General features: G+C 42.5%; 1 protein-coding gene across 2 annotated transcripts in view; it reads right to left on the reverse strand.

The window, feature by feature from the left end:
- The window catches only part of LOC102573864 (ALK receptor tyrosine kinase), a 438,013-nt gene that overhangs the window by 218,220 nt on the left and 200,589 nt on the right, over positions 1-19,204 (reverse strand). The gene's annotated exons all lie outside the window — the stretch shown is intronic.

Below are 19,204 nucleotides of genomic sequence, written 5' to 3' on the forward strand. Positions count from 1 at the left end.
TCTGTGTGAATAAACTGCTTTAATTAAAAATAATCAGATGGGCAGTCCGGCAGCAGAGGAGCATAGTCTGTAGTACCACTGACTGTACAGGATTGTTGGATCCATATCTTATGCCATATGCCCCCCCTAAATGAACATTCTGGTGCTGATTTCACTGAATGACAGTAACGGGGAGGGCAGGGAAAGATTTTGCCCAGCCTCTTCCAACTATTAAGATCTTCTGAAAAATAGTGCAAGTTAATCCTAGATTCTAGGAAGACAAGGTTCTTTGGGTAAATCCAATATCTTTTATTAGATCGACTCAAATAGTTGGAAAAATTCTTCTTAGCAAGCTTTTGGGCACAAACACCCTCCATCAGGCTGAAGAAGCATCTGAAGCTGGTCTACACCCCTGAAACATGGAAGCTATCACATTTTGCTGTTTGAAATAGATTCTAGAAAGGCATTTAGCATGGGAAATTATTCAAGAAATTACAAACAACTGCCATCAATGAAGATTGAAATTTGCTTTTTTCTGGCATGGACACAGCTGAAGTAGCCATGGTGCCTCCCACACCACTCTTCCATCACTCTTCCTTCCTGTGCTAAAGGAATTGAAGACTGAATAACAGTACAAGGACCATCCAACCCTTAGCCTCTCTGACAAAACTGCCAAGACTGCAGCCAATTAGTGCCAACTTATGATATGGGCAATGGTCTATTAGGAAACTAGACTAAGCCCTCCAGCACATTTCACGCTGGTCATCAAACATTCTACAGATGGTAATGAATTCCAGTCTTTAATAATAGGCTGGATTTGAACAAGTGACCTTGAGTTGAAAGGGTCCAATCTCTGTAAACCATCTCTTTCTTGTATGCTATGAAGCCAGAATGCTTCTCCGATTGGTTCCATTCTCAAGCATACAAGTGTTTTGGCAGGGAAAGGAGGTATGTTTCTCTGTTTTGTTTTCTTGTAGGAAACCTACTTGGGGAAATAATGGAGGTGTCAAATGGTAGCTTCAGCCAACTGCATAAATCAAAATTTACTTAAGTAACTAATGTCAACCTCATGGGGGGGATATGAGATTAATTGTTCGTTCTCAGAGCCCAGCACATCTTTTGTGTTTCAGGAACATTTGAAAGAATATAAATCAAAACAGAATATGAAGCAACAAAGCTAATTCATTGCCTTGCTGTTTTGTTTCAGTTGTGTCTTTCTCAACTTCCTCAGCCAGGTAGCATGGCCTTTCCTTGGAAGTTACACAACAAATCAAATTAGTGTGTGCTATCGGGGAGGGGGACAAAAATTATTAGTGCCTAAAAGGGAAGATGACTCATAAGAGAGTAGTGTTAACAAAATGACAGCATGAGAGAGAAGGGGGTGGGGAGGGAGAGAGAGAGAAAGCTCTGAACTCGTTCTAATGATCTAATGACTAATATCATCCATTAAGAAAAGCAAGGGCAAGATCTTTCTTGCTGATTAACGTTGTACCTTATCCATGTTTTTAATAAAATTTTTAATATATACTGCTTCTTAGCCATCTGCATGTTTAATTAAAACTCTGAAAAGTTCCCATAAAGTGTTCATTCCACTTCCTCAAATGAAATACTGAACTGTCCAATACTTACGAAGCTTCTGGCAACAGCCGGAGAAAAGAAGAAGAGTACCGTACTAAAAATAGGGAAAATACTTGTCTCAAACTAGGCACCTGTTAAGCAACAAGCTTGAAGCCCCCTGCACAAGTAACTATACTAACCTCCTTTTTTTTTAATTGCAGTATTTTGTGATGCATTTTATTAATACTTGAAATAGAGCAGAAATTTAAAACTTTAGACTTTTCAATTAAACTAGAATGAATCATAAGGTCAGGGTCAAGAACCAAGGTCAAGGGGGGCTTCAAGGATCATCTAGCTTGACCCCTTCCACAGGCATAGGAAGTGATATTCCTATACCATCTCAGGCAGACAACTATCCAGCATCTTCTTAAAAACCTCTGATGAAGAAAGTCCAAAAGGTTCCCTAGGCAACCTCTCCATTATCCAACCGTTTTCAGGAGTTAGAGTAGTTCCCCTATATTTAATTTAAATTTGCTGCAGTTCAAACCCATTGCTCTGAAACCAAACCTTTGTGGTAAGGGAGAACAGTAGCTCTCCCTCCTTTATAGCAGCCTTTTAAATATTTTAAAACTGCCATCCTGTGCCCCCTTAATCTCCTGTTCTCCAAACCAAGCATTCTTCATTTGCTCAAGCATTCCTCATATGGCCTGTACACCGAGAACTCTACCAGCCTTGTCAATTGCCTTTGGACCCTCACCAGTTTCTCTACATTCTTCTTAGGATGTAGAGCCCAGTACTGCACACACTACTTCCACTGAAGCATAGCTTCCCATGTCAAACTTATCCCATTATTAATGCAGCCCCAAATTGCGTTTGCTCCTTTTGTGACAGCAACACATTGCTTGCTCTTGTTCAATCTGTGAGCCACGATAGCCCCCAACAGTGCTTCTGCCTAGCAGAGGGGTCAGCTTCATTCTGCAGTTGGGGACTGCTGTAACAGAGCTTATCTCCGAGCACAAGTCATTTCCAACCTGGCCAGTGCCATGAAGAGTCAGAGCCAAAGCCAGTCACTGATCCTCTCCTCCCCACACAGTGCCACCTCTGCTTCTCCCCGCCATCTGGTTGCTGTGTGGGCAAAGCTTTCTGCCACCAAAACACCACCAAAGCTCCCTAATTTGACAGGCTAGATAAAACAGTTCCATGGGCTGAATGCAGCCTATGGGCTCTAGGTTGCCAACTACAGGCCTACCCAGTTTTTCCTCATTTTATATCTGTACACTTGGTTTTATGATCCAAATATTGACTTTTGTTTTGTCAATAGCTCGGCTCTCTAATGTAACAGGATCCTCTTAAATTCTAACCCCATCTTCAAGTGTTTGCAAGCATTCCCAGTTTTGGTTTATCTGAAACTTGATCAACCAGCTTTCTGTTCTTACAGTCAAATCATTAATAAAAATACTAATGAGCACTGGACCCATTACAGACCTATATGAAACTGCACGTGAATCATCTTGCCACTCTGACTTCAATTCATTTCTAGGTATACTTTGTTTGTGCTTATTCAACAAATTATATATCCACCTAACAGCAATTCTATCTACCCACCATTTTTCCATTTTACATCTGAGAATGTCATATGGGGCCGTGCCAAAAGACTTACAAAGGTCAGGTACCATTCTTTCATTCATTTGTTCGTCCGATTTATATGCCTCCTTTCCCAACAAAGGGTCTTGCATTCCCTTCACCCACCAAGCTAGTTTAGCTTGCTGAAGAAGTATATGAAGTTGTTTTGGCACCATTTGTTCTTAACAACCCATACTGAAAGGCAGTAGATTATCCATCTTCCTCTGGGTGCTTAAGAATCTATTGTTTTATAATTTGTTCTAGTACTTTCCCAGATACTGAAGTCAGGTCATCTGCTGTATAAATCCAGAATGTGACGCCATTCAATTTAATTGAGATGTATCAATTTATAATATTGTGATCAGGAACATAATTTAGCTATCAGTTATGCATAAGGATAATTTAAAATCTATTTCAAAGTCATCAAATCTAAACAAAGGAGATGAAAAAGCTTCTTTGATCAATCAAACAGCACTATGGAGCAATATTTAAAATATGATGACACAGTAATACTTGCCACTAGATAAAACTCTGGCAGACACACTATAAATACTTTAGGTAGGCAGATAGGCTGTACACCATCATCAAATTTATTGTAGCATGATTATAAAATCTATTTTTAATTCAACTCACTCATAACCTCCCTCTACAAATTCAAAATGGAAACCTTTTGCCAAATGCCTTATGAACTTGAATGTTAACAAGCTAGTCAATACGCTCAGAAAGATGCCACACCATTGACAGCTTAACTGCTGCAGCACTGTGGTCCTCAGTAGTAGTGACATGCTGCCATTATATTTAGATATAAATCTACATTTGCCAACAGAAACCGTATCCTGGTAAATAAGATGCCACTGTTGACTGTTGATGGCAGTAAAATGCTTGTGCTAACTTAAATCAAAATGCCAAGAGTTAAAAAAAACAGTAATGTTGCATTGGTGACAAATCATTAGAGAGGGGACTTGTTATTAATGAAGCAGATGGGTTATTCAGTCCTGGTCCATTTTGGGTGAAGATCAGCATTTACCTAATTCAAATAGGTTGTAAAATCAGCAGGTCAGGATAACTTGCATCCAAGAATTTTAAAACATCTGTCTAAGGAGCTCTCTGGATTATTCATGGCAATTCTAAAGAATTCCAGAAAGAGTAAGGCTATTCCAAGAAAAACCTAATGTGGTATCCATAAAGGGAATGACCTGGGTAATTACACATCCATCCGTCTGACATAGCACCTACCCAATATAACAGAATGGAATAGATATAGGGTTTTACTCACTGGCCCAGTACAAACACTTTTACCAGTATAAGTAATTGGAAACTGGTCTATACCCATAACAGAACAGAAGTTCTGCACATGCAGATGGGTTTAAAAATGGCAGAACCTGGGCTAAGATTTGCTCCCCCCTCAACCAGAGGGCGAATGTGTGTTCTGTCCGCTACCAGTCTAAACTATGCAGCTTATAGAACACACCGTAACTTAGACTAGTTCTGTCTCACGCTGTTTGAATATCTGTACCTAGTTATTAAGAACTGAAAGAGGTAAATATAGTTAATGCAAATCAATACAGGTTTAATAGAAAACATATGCTGCCTTAATTTAATTTTGTATTCTACAAAATTTTGTATTTCAAATTTGGGTGATAAAGGTAATAGAATTCATATAACACAGAAACCTGAAAGATTTTTGACCTGCAATCACTTGCAATTTGATCAAGATCTACACTGGTACAAAATTAATAGAGCACATGTTAAATGCATTAAAAACTGGTTGAAATGTCTCAAAATGTCATTCTGAGGGGAGGAACCATTACAAAGTGGGAATGTTTCTAGTAGGTTCTACAGGAATAAATTCTTGACCTTATGCTGGTTCACATTTTTATAAATGAACTGGAAAAAAACAACACCATTTCCAGTGATGTTTGTAGTGGACACAAAATGTAAGGAAGCACCATATCTGAAGACAGATAATGGACACACAGAAATATGGAGCTGTTGGTAAACTGGACGTAAAGCCAGCAACATGCATTTTAATATGGTTTAACTTTATGTCATATCTAGAAAAAAAAAGTAGGCCATGCTTACAGGAAGAGCTCTCTATCCTGGAAAGCAGGTATCCTAAGGGAAAAAAATTGGAGGGGAGCAGGGCGGGGGGTCAGGTTCTGGTGGATTATCAGCTGCACATGAGCTGGCAATGAGAAGCTACGCTCTTTCTTTTTGGCACTAGGGCAGACACTACTGGAATAGTATGTCTAATTCTGGTGCCCATAAATTCAAGAAGGACATTGATAAATTGGAGTAGGTTCAGAAAAGAGCCAAAATACAAGTCTTATGGTATTTGTATTTTGGGGGTCTTTTGTTTACTTATAAAAGAGAAAAAATAAGTTTACAGGTGAGTTGATCAGAGTTTCTAATACCTACATGGGAAACAAAACTTTGCCAGAACTCAGGCAAAAAAATCACAAGACTCAGTGCTGAAACTTAAAGTGGGGACTGACTAGATTAGAAATAAGATGCAAATTTTAATTGTAGGGGTATTTAAGCACAGGAACATCTAACAGAGGCTATAGTGGATTCCCTGTCACTGGCAACATTTCAATCAAGACTGAATATTTTTCTAAAGGACAATCCCTGCTTCCAACAGGAATTAATTTGGGGAAGTCTTATGGCCTGTATTATATGGGAAGTAAGACTAGATGATCACAATGATCTCTTTCTAGATTCAGCCTGGAAATCTTTGACTATCCTTGCACTAGTAGCTTATGTACCTCCATCAAGGGAGAGTGAAGGGTCTACTAAGGAAGGAAGAAAGGGTCTTCTAGGGATGTGGCTACCTTATGATTTTCCCTTTCTTTATGATCTTTGGGAAACATTATGCCAGTGATGCAAGCTAGGGCTTCTGTTCTGTTATACACAAGGAAGGAACCACCAAGCTTTTGCAGGAGGTCTCCACTATGTTTTCCTCATTCAAGACCATCTTAAAAGGCTAACCACCTCCACTATAATATCAATAAGCAACTGAATGACAGCATCCTAGCTTAGGTGCAAGAAGGCACATTTTATATGCCTTACTAGTATATACCAGTGGTCAGAAACTTTTTAAAGTAACAGGCAAGAATGACTTAGCTCAAAGCCAATGGTGGCAAATGCCAGAAGAGTTGTTTCATTCTCTGGCCAAGGGGAGAAGAGCTTATAAATAATTTGTTTATGACTGGTATGACTAGGTTAGAGAGTCATACCACATGGAGTATTCAGCAAAGCAGATTTCCTGTTTGGTAATTAATGGCTGCCACATAGTTTCACTAATGACTGCTTTTTCAAGGTAACTGGGAAGGCTGTAAAAGCTTTTTATTTTTCTTGAAGTGTGCTTTGAGATCGCAAGATGAACTCCAGTATGTTAAGTGAAAAGTACCATTATTGCAAATATCATGCAAATTGAGCTTTTAACCCAAGCTCTGTTTAAACTGGTGGAGTAATTTTCTCTCTCAGGCACTTTTCAGCCCACAATTAGGGTTTTTCAAACAGCGGGAGATATCCTATTTCATGATATTTTTTAAATATATTACTGGTGAATCATTTTAGCTGGATAAATCTAGATAATAATTTTCTGTCTGCTGAAAACTTTCAGTGTGGAGAGCAGCATCGCAAACTTCCTCTGTGCTTGTCCCACCAACATGGTCTGCACCTGACCTTGAAGGAAAGTTTTTACAGATTATAACAGCATTCATTCTCTCAGGCCTCTCCTGTCACAGCCTAGAGGAATAGAAGCCTATGAAATTTATGGCAATGATTTTGTTGTTCTTGACACCACTAAGCAGCAGCAGTTGGAGAGAGAACACCAAGACTGGATGCCTTACATCAAACATGAGTTATGGGACTTAAGAGAAAAGGAACAGGATGAATATCTTGTGTCATATGGGAAGTCAGACTAACACATCTAAGAGCCTGCATCAGCCTTGCATACCCATATCAAACCATAGCCACCCCTGCACAACTAGATTGGTGTCCACTGGGCCCCACATGCCCCAGATTAGGCCACTCTGCTTCCCCATGGGTAGGCACAAGGGAGAGGGTAAGTGGACAGGCTCAGGGCCCAGCAGGGATGGGGAGGGCTCAAACCAGATACATAGGGATAGCAGGACCTGATTCAGGGCATGGTGGGGGCAGTACAGACTTGATTGAGGCATGCAGGAGCAGCAGGGCCCAATCTGGAACCTGGCAGGGGAAGTTTGAACCCGATCTGGGTGCACAGAGGCAGCACGGACCCAATCCAGAAGCACTGGGTTGAAGCGCCTATACTACCACTAGAGAATCAACGAGCCAAGCAGGAATGAACCAGATTTGGCAGCTCCTAGCCACACTACCTACTCACCAACCCTCTAGGGGCAGGTCAGAGAGGGTATTAAGTCTTAGAGTGCAACAGCTTACAGCGTGAATGGCGTGTGCCCCTAGCAGCTGGGGGGTGGGGCATGGCAATAGCAGGAGCACGGCGGCAGGAGTGTGGCAGCGGGGAGCGGGGGAGCTCCTGCAAACGCCGCCGGCACTGTTGGTGGTGGGGGAGGGGTGGAGAGCACCAACCAAGTATCAGTGACCATCCACAGCTGCCGCCAGCAGAGTCAGCAGTGGCCAGCAGGGATCGTGGACTGCCCGCAGACACTGCTGGTGGTGTTGGTGGCACCTTTTCATAGGGGGTGCACCGCCATGCTCAGGGGGTTCACGTACACCCATGTGCACCCCTTATGCATCACCCCCGGCCCACAGCATGTGCCAACTTTAACAACAACAAACATCCCTGTAACAGGGAACCCTAGCCCTGTTACCAGGAAGCAGGGCAGCTCCTTTAAATCCAGAACCTGCTGGGCGCAGCCGGCTGGTCGAGCAGGGGTTAAGGATCAAGCCCTGCCAGCTGGTCAGGTGGCAGAAAGGGGAAGGCCAGGGGGGCAATAGAGAGGAAGACTCCCGATGACTATGGAGCAGCTCTGGCAGCCTCCTTGGGAAGAATATGCCATGCTGTGAGACAGAAGCACAATCACATGTAAGTGGGCACTTTGCCTCTTATTTTTTTAATTTTCATTATATGGCCATAGGGGCCTGTGGTTTACATTTAATGTTAAATGCCGGTGGTTTGTGGCTGAGGCTGTAGGGGAGGTGGAGACCTCATTAGTACTGAGGGGTGCTGTGATAGAAGGCTCAAGAAGCCCTACTGCACTAGGGGTGCAGCACTAGGGCCATGAGCCCAGAGTCGCTTGAAGGGAAGCTAGAACCCTTGAAGCCAGGTCCTAGGGGTGGACTTAGCCGAACAGCCCTAACTACAGCAAGGGGGCAAAGCCGTAGAGGGCTGAGACCCCAACAGCCTGGTGCCACAGGGGTTCAGTGTAGAATGGCCAGTAGGCCTGGTGTTGTGGAGAGTATGGAACAGACAGCCTTGAGCCTGAGCAAGTTAGAGAGCTGGAGCCTCGGGGTCAAGTCCTGCTTAGTGGGTTTTTGATTGACAGGCCTAGCTAGAGAGAGAGGCGTAAGCCCACAGCGGCTGAGACCCCAACATAAAGGGAAAAGTATAAAACATCTGTGAGGCATGGGGCATGTCAAGGGAAAGGTGGAGTATGCATTTTGCCCTTTAGGCAACAGCTCATTATCCTACAAGTGGTGAGCCTGTCTGGGAACCTGTGGGTCAGCCTCCGTCCTTTTTTAAGAACCCAGTAACATCAAGTCATGACAGATGAGTAAAGTGGGGGGAAAGCTGATCCCCAAGGGAACAAAATTCAGCAAGACTTGATGCGGGCACACTCACCAGCCTATTAAAAAAAATGTAGCCAAAGATGGCACCTTGTCACAATCCCTTAGAATTAGCAGGTGCTAATTGTAACTACATCCTAAAGTGCTCACCAGGTAAAACACCACTCCATGAGCTCCCCACAGACTTCCTCATTAGCTGTGGTTTCCAGATTTTTAAGGCTAGAGACAAACATTACACATAGATCAGTTTAAGTGCTCAGAAACTGGTTTAAACCTGTAACAGAACAGATGTTCAATGCATATAAACCAGTTTGAAAATGGCTGAAATCTGGTTGAATATAGTATCAGACTTAACTGATTTGGGTCCAACCAGTTTATTCAATGTCTGTCCCAGACCCCTTGCTGATTTAAGTTAAAGCAGAGTCCCTCAACATCTTGGCATGCTCTCTGGGATGTGCGGAGGTCTCTGCTCCACAGAAGAGCTGGCCCCTCCCCTCTGCTCCCTGGGTGCAGCTTTGGCAGAGATTGCAGGTCTTTGCCTGGCTTCTTCTCCCCCCCCTTCCCATCTAAGCAGGGATTCCCTTGTCCCCTCTGCCTTACACAGACACACAGCACTAGCTAGCAGACCACATGCTGGCTACTGTCTATTCTGTGGCAGACAGGACAAAGGCAGAATCAACAGGTAGCTGGTAATGCCCTCTGTTGTTTTCTTAATGAGCTGATAAACACTGAGCTAGGGGTGATAAACACTGTGTTATCAATTCCCTGCTGGAAATCAGTGTCCTACTGGGACCTGGCTATGCCCCACCCCAGCTCAGCACTGTGGAAGGGAAGGGAGGGCTGCCTTAGCACCCTCCCAGCTTCTAGCCTGAGCCACTGCAGGCATGTGCCTGCATTTTTTCAGTCCAGCAGGGGCGTCCGTATGGTTACAAACTGGTTTAGCCTAGCCAGGTTAGATTAACTTGCAAAGGTTGAATCAATTTAGGTTCAGGCTTTTTGAAAGTCTGTCTCTAGCCTAAAGGTATAGAATTAAGTGCAGTTTATCGATATCAAGGTAGGAAAGAAACATTAAAATAATGGGGAATTGGTACTATGTAATCAGGTAATTAAGATTACATGATCATATTCACAAAGGGAAGTTAATTAAGTTTGCACAGGCTCTATGCTATACGTATTAATTTAGCAGTTTCCATCCTTGCATCTCAATGATCCTTACAAACACTTACTAATTTAGTTTTCACAGTTCCCTCATGAGGCTAGTAGGATACAACATTACTTATATTTTAGTGACAGTAAACTGAGGCATGATCTCCCGTTAAGTTTGCCTTGTGACTCACTAAGCTGAACTTGAATCTGAAACCAGAAATGTCTGACTCCCTGCACTGTATTTCAAAGGCACAAGGTCATCCCCTTCTTCCTTCAGCTTGTTGCTTTCTGCACCTAGTAACTGTGCAAAGTGAGTTTTTTTCTCTAACTAAGGGAACTGTGAAAAATAGACCTTATTACAGTAGGGTGACTTCTAAATCACTTTTTTTTAAATGCCCCTTTTTATAGCAAACAAAACCAAGCAAAGATGTTTTATTATAAATATAAAATTTTATTGGGCATGTATTAGAGGAAATTGAGACTTTATGGTGCTTATTCTTGACTATTTAGGATTTAAATATCATTATTCTTAGGGAAAAATTGACAAGAATAAATAGGGACACAGTTCACTGCGTGGGGAATAACACCCTCCAGCTTCTACAGTATGGGTGGGTGAATCTGAAAACTGACTTTGGAGCTAAGCTATAGAATTTGGCCAAATCTAAAACAGATGGCTGTCCATTAGAGCATGTAATCCAAGGATGGAGAGCTGCTGACAGAAGAGGACTGGCTGCTCAGAGACATGGGAAGCCTTTGCCCTCTGCTGCAGAAATTGGCTTGGAGATTCTTAGTTCACTGGTTACCTCTGTGCTCAGCTCACCACACTCCAAGAAAACAATCCCACAGAGCAGGTTTTCCTCTGAAAATTTTTCAATAAAGTTTCTCTCTTGAAAGATGCAGTTTCAATACACCAAAATGTTTCACTGAAACATGTTTTTGACAAAAATATTCCCTGGAAAGAGTTCTGAAGTCAACCAGAGAGAAAGGGGTAAAAATACATATCCCCTGTTCTGCTCTAGGGGTAGTGTAATTACACACAGTTTCCTTCATTCAAGGTAGAAAACAAGGTATCAAGCTAGCCCTGTGGGATGTAACAGAAAACAATATCCTCTTGCTATAGAATTCCACACAATCCTGCCCAGCAAAAAGATTATTGCTCTTGTTTAAACTGTAGAAGACTTTTCTACAAGGAAAATAAGTAAGAATCAAAGCTTGCAGCATGCATACTGTGCTACCTCAATATATTTCACTTATGCCAAAAATAAATCAAATTCGCTGACTGAACTGCTTTTGTGATCCCAGTGAAGAATTTATTAGAAGATGCTGCCAATCTATATTGATTTTATATGAAGTCATTTAGAATCTCTCTTTCTCTTGCTGTGGCTTATACAGAAAAAGATTAAAACTCAAATAGGGAGGGATCTTACTTTAAGGAGATGCAAACAACATGGAAGTTATATACAATATTAATAGTTACATGTGTATGGGCTTTAACACTACATTAATAGAAATACTTCACTTTTCATCATTTATGCCATTTAATCTTGTACTTCTTTCCTGAGGGTCAGTAAATCCAGACTAGTTTGTTTCATTTTTGCATTTTACTGTGCTTCATCTTCTGGTTCTTTTTGCCTTAATACAGTGGTACTATACTTAGGTTTCTATGTCCCAAAGAAACTTTAAAAGTTCCTTAAAAATTTATATCATTGAAGTTTTTTCATTGAATTAGACATTTTTATACACACATATTTCAACATAAATTGTGTATTTGCATAGAGACATAATAGGCATGTATCTCTATTTATGGCCTACATTATTCCTCCAATGTTAAAAGTAGGAGAATGCATCTAGAGGAGGAAATCTCCATGTCAATTCATTTTCTAGGATCCCCATGCTTTGTCTCATTATGGTGAAAATGACTTCCCCCAAGTACACATGGAATTACATCCAATCCTGGCAAACCTACAGGTATTTACAGGATACCATGGATACCTCATCAAGTGGAAGGCTAGTGCCTCTGCAAATTATACCCACTAGCTCTTCTTGTACCTAATTTCTTGTCCTGCCATGAATCCCACAATATTGGGATTTACAAAGAAGAGAGTACACTTTCCATACACATGGCTGCTGTATACATGGCCCAGTCTCTTTCCAAAATAAAGTTTATTTGCAATGAGTTTGGCTTTATATTAGCTGACATTGTATGCTGGCAGGTAATAAATTCTTACTGGCAAAGCCAAATGGCTTTACTTTTAAGAAGAAGATTATAAAGAGTGATTTTTTCATCTTCCCAGTAACTCAGTTACTTGTCTCTTACAAGCTTGGAGTGCTGGATTTTTCCTCTCTACAACTCTAGTCCAATACCATCACTCCATGGCTGTTGCTAAGCACACAGATCTAAAATTCTGAACCCAATGAAGTCAGAGATAATTTACATTCATTCCTTCCTCTTAATTAGTCAAAGTACTAGTGAAGAACCTTCTAAGGATGAACAGTCTTAAGCATGCTTACAAAAACTTGACAGTGACCCTCACTTTAAGTGCAGTTTCCTATTCCTCTCCCCCTCTTCATTCTAGCTTCCATTTATCTATAATAGTTGGGAAATGCCATGTTTTGCTTACAGTTGTCTCCAAGCTTTTCTCAGGTACGGTATCAGTTCTGTAACATTTCTTTCCTTTCCATCTATATTTCACTAGTTACACTATATTTGATGTACTAGTTAGAAAAAATATTTAACTACAACTTCCCTAATAAATCACACTTCACTTGTGAGATAGCATCTTTTAGGATAGCCACCTCACTTTTAGATTTCCTAACAGGGAAACTCAATTTTCAAGAATAAAATTTTAATAGTTTTCATCACCCAGCTTACAGGGAATACAGACAAAAGAGAATAAAAAGGAGTAGAATTTTATTTCAAATGAAAAATGAAATAAAATTTACATCAAGAAGTTATACCATTGAACTTCAGTATTTGAGTAACAGGCTATAGCAGCTCAGATAAGCCTGACCCAGAAGAGAAGCACAACCCATACTGTAATTATGGATTATTCAGTTCAAGTCAGAGAGAAACTTTGCTCACAGGGTCAAATCCAGATTGGTGTATTAGCCATCTAAATGAGACTTAGGTAGCACTTAGGAGCCTACAACAGACAAATCAATGTAGAATAACATTCTTAACTCCTGCAACCACAAAACCCCTTATATGCCCAAATTTATTTAGTGCATACATTTTGGCCTGGAAAGATCCTTAGATTCCTGAATTCCTGCTTCTGACCATGCAGAGAAGCAACTGTCCAAGCATCCAGGCTCCTACATCCCACTTTAAGCTCTTAAACTCAATATGAAACACAACAGCTATTGTCACTGCCACTCAAAAGCACAAGGTAAAGTAGAAGACATGCTTTTCACCTTCTGTATAAACACCCCAGTGGTTAGAGTACTCAGCTAGGAAGAGAGAGGCCTGGTTTCTAGGTCCTTCCTAGGCTGGGAGGACTGTAACTCACATCTCCCTCCTCCCAGGAGAATGCTGTAGACACTAGGCCATAGAATAGTCTGGATGGGGCACGCTCTAACCACTCCTGTTGAATCTGGGCCCATGGGCAGCCAACAGTGTAAGATTCATGGGCCCAGTCAGACAGCAAGGATAAGACAACGTGAATCTACAAGCCAAATGAGAGAGGCATTCCCATCACAGGGAGAGTCCTAAATTCTAATCAGGCTCTATAGTCTGTGCTCCATAGTCTGCAATTCATTGCACTCACATATATTCATGTCATCAGGGTAGCCCCATTTAATCATGTTTGTTTTTGATCTTCTAGCTGGGAAGAGGATGGGAATTTATGTTCTATTTACTTCTAACTGCTCCAGATCCAGAATTCATCTGTATTCAGGATAGTTTATGCAATTTATATTAAACACTTACTAGATAACTTACCATTGCTGCAGCAAGGTAACTTCTAGTAACTTCATACAGGTCTCACCAAGGAGTTGGCAAACAAGCAGGCTGCACATTATGTGCTTCAGTTTGCATGCGCAGGCGATTCAAGCATCACCATATTGGCCAATCTAGATCCTTCCCTCTTAGAAGGTCCTCCTGGGGTTCCAGGTCCATTTCAGAACACCTTATTGCACATAGTCTTTCCTTCCTTGACCTCAGTTGCAGCCAGGCACCTAAGCTCCAGAGAGGGTGGGAGTTTATGTGCTCCCACCCAGGTGGGAGTTTAAACACAGTCCTATACAGTGCTTCTCACTGGCTACCTCTAGATAGCTCTGTGCTGTGCATCTGGGCTTTATACATTGCCCATCAGAGACACTTAACTCTCCCAAGAGGTTGTATAGGGATACACTCCTAGTTCCGTTTCTTTGAATTGCTTTTCTGAGACCCAACACATCATTTTTAGAATCTGCAATGCCTTAGAGGAGGTACCTAAACAACCAATCTGGATTTTCCCTTACATGTTGTAAGAAAACATCCTACTAAATATTCTATAGAGTAATCTCACAGCAGTGAAAGATCAAGAGCCAATAACCAGTACAGACAAGTGCTAGAGACAATGAGCCAGATGTTTAAAAATTTAGTGCCTAGTGGGGTTTTTGATGGTGCTTGGGAGTCTACTAATTCCAATGGGAGTTAGATACAAAATTCAATTATACCTGGTCCTGAATCTGAAAGAAACTACTTTGTTTCTATTAGAAATAGCCTATAACTTATAGCTTATAGCTTATGACTTAGTGGGGCTAACAGAGACCTGGTGGGATTCATCCCATGACTGGGCGGTACATATTGAGGGCTATAGATTGTATAGAAAGGACAGGTCGGGGAAGAAAGGGGGGGGTTGCACTTTATGTCAGTGAGCAATATACATCAACCCTCATCAAGACAGAATCCGAGTCTGAGGAAGTAGAAGGATTGTGGGTTAGGCTACATGGGGGGCAAGGAGAAAGGGATTTGGTGGTAGGGGTCTGTTACAGACCCCCACACCAAGGGGAAGAAATAGATGCGGGGCTCCTGAGGCAACTCTCGGAGACCATAAAAGCTAAAGAGGCAGTAGTCATGGGGGACCTAAACTACCCGGACATCTGCTGGGAGACGCAGACAGCAAGGTCCCATCGCTCACGCAGGTTTCTAACTTGTGTACAGGACCTCCACCTGACACAGGAGGTGTACGGTCCCACTAGGGGGAATGCCATACTGGATCTGGAATTGGCAACGGGAGATGACATGATAGGGGACCTCCAGATCGGTAGCTATCTGGGAGACAGTGATCACCTTATAATAGAATTCAACATAAGACGGCGAGTGGGTAAGGTAACTAGTAGGGTAAAAGTGCTAGACTTTAGGAAAGCTGATCTCATTGCACTCAGGCGATTAGTCAAGGAAGCACTGCAGAGTAGGAGTTTTGATGGGATGGGTGCCCAAGAAGGGTGGCTGTGCCTAAAGGAAACGATCCTTTGGGCACAAAGCAAGACGATCCCCGAGCGAGGCAAAAGAGGGAAAGGGGCCAGGAGGCTTCCATGGCTGACCAGAGAAATCCAGGGCAGCCTAAGGGCCAAAAGGGGAGCACATAAAAAGTGGAAACAGGGTGAGATCACTAAAGATGAATATACCTCCTCTGCTCGTGCTTGTAGGGGGGCAGTTAGGCGGGCCAAAGCTACCATGGAGCTGAGGATGGCAACCCAAGTAAAGGACAACAAGAAATTGTTTTTTTGATATATAGGGAGTAAAAGGAAGGCCCAGGGAGGAACAGGACCCCTGCTAAATGGGCAGAAACAATTGGTGACAGATAGGGGGGACAAGGCTGAACTCCTCAACGAGTTCTTTGCCTCAGTGTTCCTAAGCGAGGGGCACGACAAGTCTCTCACTGGGGTTGTAGAGAGGCAGCAGCAAGGTGCCAGACTTCCATGCGTAGATCCTGAGGTGGTGCAGAGTCACTTGGAAGAACTGGATGCCTTTAAGTCGGCAGGCCCGGATGGGCTCCATCCGAGGGTGCTGAAGGCACTGGCCGACGTCATTGCAGAGCCATTGGCGGGAATATTCGAATGCTCGTGGCGCACAGGCCAAGTCCCGGAGGACTGGAAAAGGGCTAATGTGGTCCCCATTTTCAAAAAGGGGAGGAAGGAGGACCTGGGCAACTATAGGCCGGTCAGTCTCACCTCCATCCTTGGTAAAGTCTTTGAAAAAATTATCAAGGCTCACATTTGTGAGAGCCCGGCAGGACAAATTATGCTGAGGGGAAACCAGCATGGGTTTGTGGCGGGTAGATCGTGCCTGACCAACCTAGTCTCTTTCTATGACCAGGTTACGAAACGCCTGGACACAGGAGGAGGGGTGGATGTCGTATACTTGGACTTCAGGAAGGCCTTCGATACGGTATCCCACCCCATACTGGTGAACAAATTAAGAGGCTGTGATGTGGATGACTGCACAGTCCGGTGGGTGGCGAATTGGCTAGAGGGTCGCACCCAAAGAGTCGTGGTAGATGGGTCGGTCTCGACCTGGAAGGGTGTGGGCAGTGGGGTCCCGCAGGGTTCGGTCCTTGGACCGATACTCTTTAATGTCTTCATCAGCGACTTGGACGTGGGAGTGAAATGTACTCTGTCCAAGTTTGCAGATGACACAAAGCTATGGGGAGAAGTGGACACGCTGGAGGGCAGGGAATAGCTGCAGGCAGACCTGGATAGGCTGGACAAGTGGGCAGAAAACAACAGGATGCAGTTCAACAAGGAGAAATGCAAAGTGCTGCACCTAGGGAGGAAAAATGTCCAGCACACCTACAGCCTAGGGAATGACCTGCTGGGTGGCACAGAGGTGGAAAGGGATCTTGGAGTCCTAGTGGACTCCAAGATGAACGTGAGCTGGCAGTGTGACGAAGCCATCAGAAAAGCCAATGGCACTTTATCGTGCATCAGCAGATGCGTGACAAATAGGTCCAGGGAGGTGATACTTCCCCTCTATAGGGCGGTGGTCAGACCACAGTTGGAGTACTGCGTGCAATTCTGGGCGCCACACTTCAAGAAGGATGCGGATAACCTGGAGAGGGTACAGCGAAGGGCAACTCGTATGGTCAAGGGCCTGCAGACCAAGTCCTACGAGGAGAGACTAGAGAAACTGGACCTTTTCAGCCTCCGCAAGAGAAGGTTGAGAGGCGACCTTGTGGCTGCCTATAAGTTCATCACGGGGGCACAGAAGGGAATTGGTGAGGATTTATTCACCAAGGCGCCCCCGGGGGTTACAAGAAACAATGGCCACAAGCTAGCAGAGAGCAGATTTAGACTGGACATTAGGAAGAACTTCTTCACAGTTCGAGTGGCCAAGGTCTGGAATGGGCTCCCAAGGGAGGTGGTGCTCTCCCCTACCCTGGGGGTCTTCAAGAGGAGATTAGACGAGTATCTAGCTGGGGTCATCTAGACCCAGCACTCTTTCCTGCTTATGCAGGGGGTCGGACTTGATGATCTATTAAGGTCCCTTCCGACCCTAACATCTATGAATCTATGAATCTATGAATAACTACTGGAACACGAAATTGCAAAAGGAAATGCTTTAAACAACATGCAATTAGCCTGCGGAACTGACTGACACCAGATATCACTAGCCAGGACCTTAATGGGATGATACAAAGTTGTAGGTACTTATCTCTGTAGCAAGAATATCCAGAGTTCTAATAGCAAAATAAAAATAAAGGGACATAAACACTCAGACTTGAGGGCATAAAACAATTGCTTTAAACAAGTAGTACAAAATTTACTATATATAAAGGTTATTATCCCTTAGTATCAAACCCCAACATAGGTGAAACTGGTCATTATACAAAGACTGTCTACCGGTACAACTCATGTGTAGCATGCATCATGAAAGAGGTCCAAACCACAACACAAGATTGTGCAGATCTATGGACACTATTGTTTATGATAATGACCCGTAATATTATGACAAAAGTTTCTGACAACTAAAGATATGCTAATCCTTCTGTTAGAAACGTCACACAAAACGCTAAGTGAGTCTAAATTTGAACCAATGATCCAGAGAAGCTGGTAAGTACAGTTCTTCCTATATTCACAAAAGTCTCCATTCTCAAGTTCAAAGTGGGGTAGATACCCCAAAGCTTCTTAACTAAATTTGTACTGTATTTCTGACTTCCCTGGAAGTCATTACTACCAGGAATTTCATAAGAAGCCCCCTTCCGGTAAGGTGTCCAGCTCAATTTTGCAGTCCCAAAAGGTATGGGCAGTCAGGGAAAAAGTATTATTAATAAGGAAGTGGCATCATCCACTTCTGATGAAGCGAAAGCAGAGTATCTGAACATATTACTGCTATTGCCAAGTTTGAGTCACAAGGGACTCTGCTGTTGCAATTGATTTTTATGTAGAAGGCAGACAAATATGGTGATGGGTGGCAGTATAATAAACCAGAATGAGGTGTGTTGTGAGATTCTGAAGCTGTCAAGCAGTACTGAGCAAATGAAGTGGCAGCCACTATCTACAAGTTGATTCGAAGTACTGCCTGTTTGTAGAAAGGGCAATGTGAGCATATCTATCTATCTATCTATCTATCTATCTATCTATCTATCTATCTATCTATCTATCTATCTATCTATCTATCTATCTATCTATCTATCTATCTAATTATGAAAAAGGATGGCTTGCTGCTTTCAGAAAACACAGTTTCACACCCAAACAATACAAGATCATACCAATGTTCTAAGTGATGCATTTAAAAAAAAAAGATCAGATTAAATTTAGCTGATTCTCTCTTAACACCATAATGGTCTGGCACCCACAGACCTCATGCAATTACTGTATTACATGGTTGTCAACCCATTTTCAGGCACTAATTTGCCAAATGATGATTACTGCATTTATGAACTACATTAGCTGGGACCTGGAGCCCTTGATTCAACTTATTTGAGTCTCTAAAAGAGCTTTTGTGTAAGTTTTTTCATTCTGACCATTGTCGGACAAAAAAGCTGGAGTTTGTTTCATGTCTTGTAAATTATGAGACAAAAACCAACCTGATGCTTTAAGAATTAAGAAATAAATAGCTCAGGATTTATTAATCAATCTGTAATCTGTTTATTACTTATCAGCAGCATTTCTTATGCAGTGGCCAAGTTAAGCAAAGCGCCAAACTATTTGTTTTGTCAGGCAGCAGAGGAACATCAGCATA

This window comes from Alligator mississippiensis, chromosome 1, assembly GCF_030867095.1.
Source record: "Alligator mississippiensis isolate rAllMis1 chromosome 1, rAllMis1, whole genome shotgun sequence".
NCBI classification, from domain to species: Eukaryota; Metazoa; Chordata; order Crocodylia; family Alligatoridae; genus Alligator; species Alligator mississippiensis.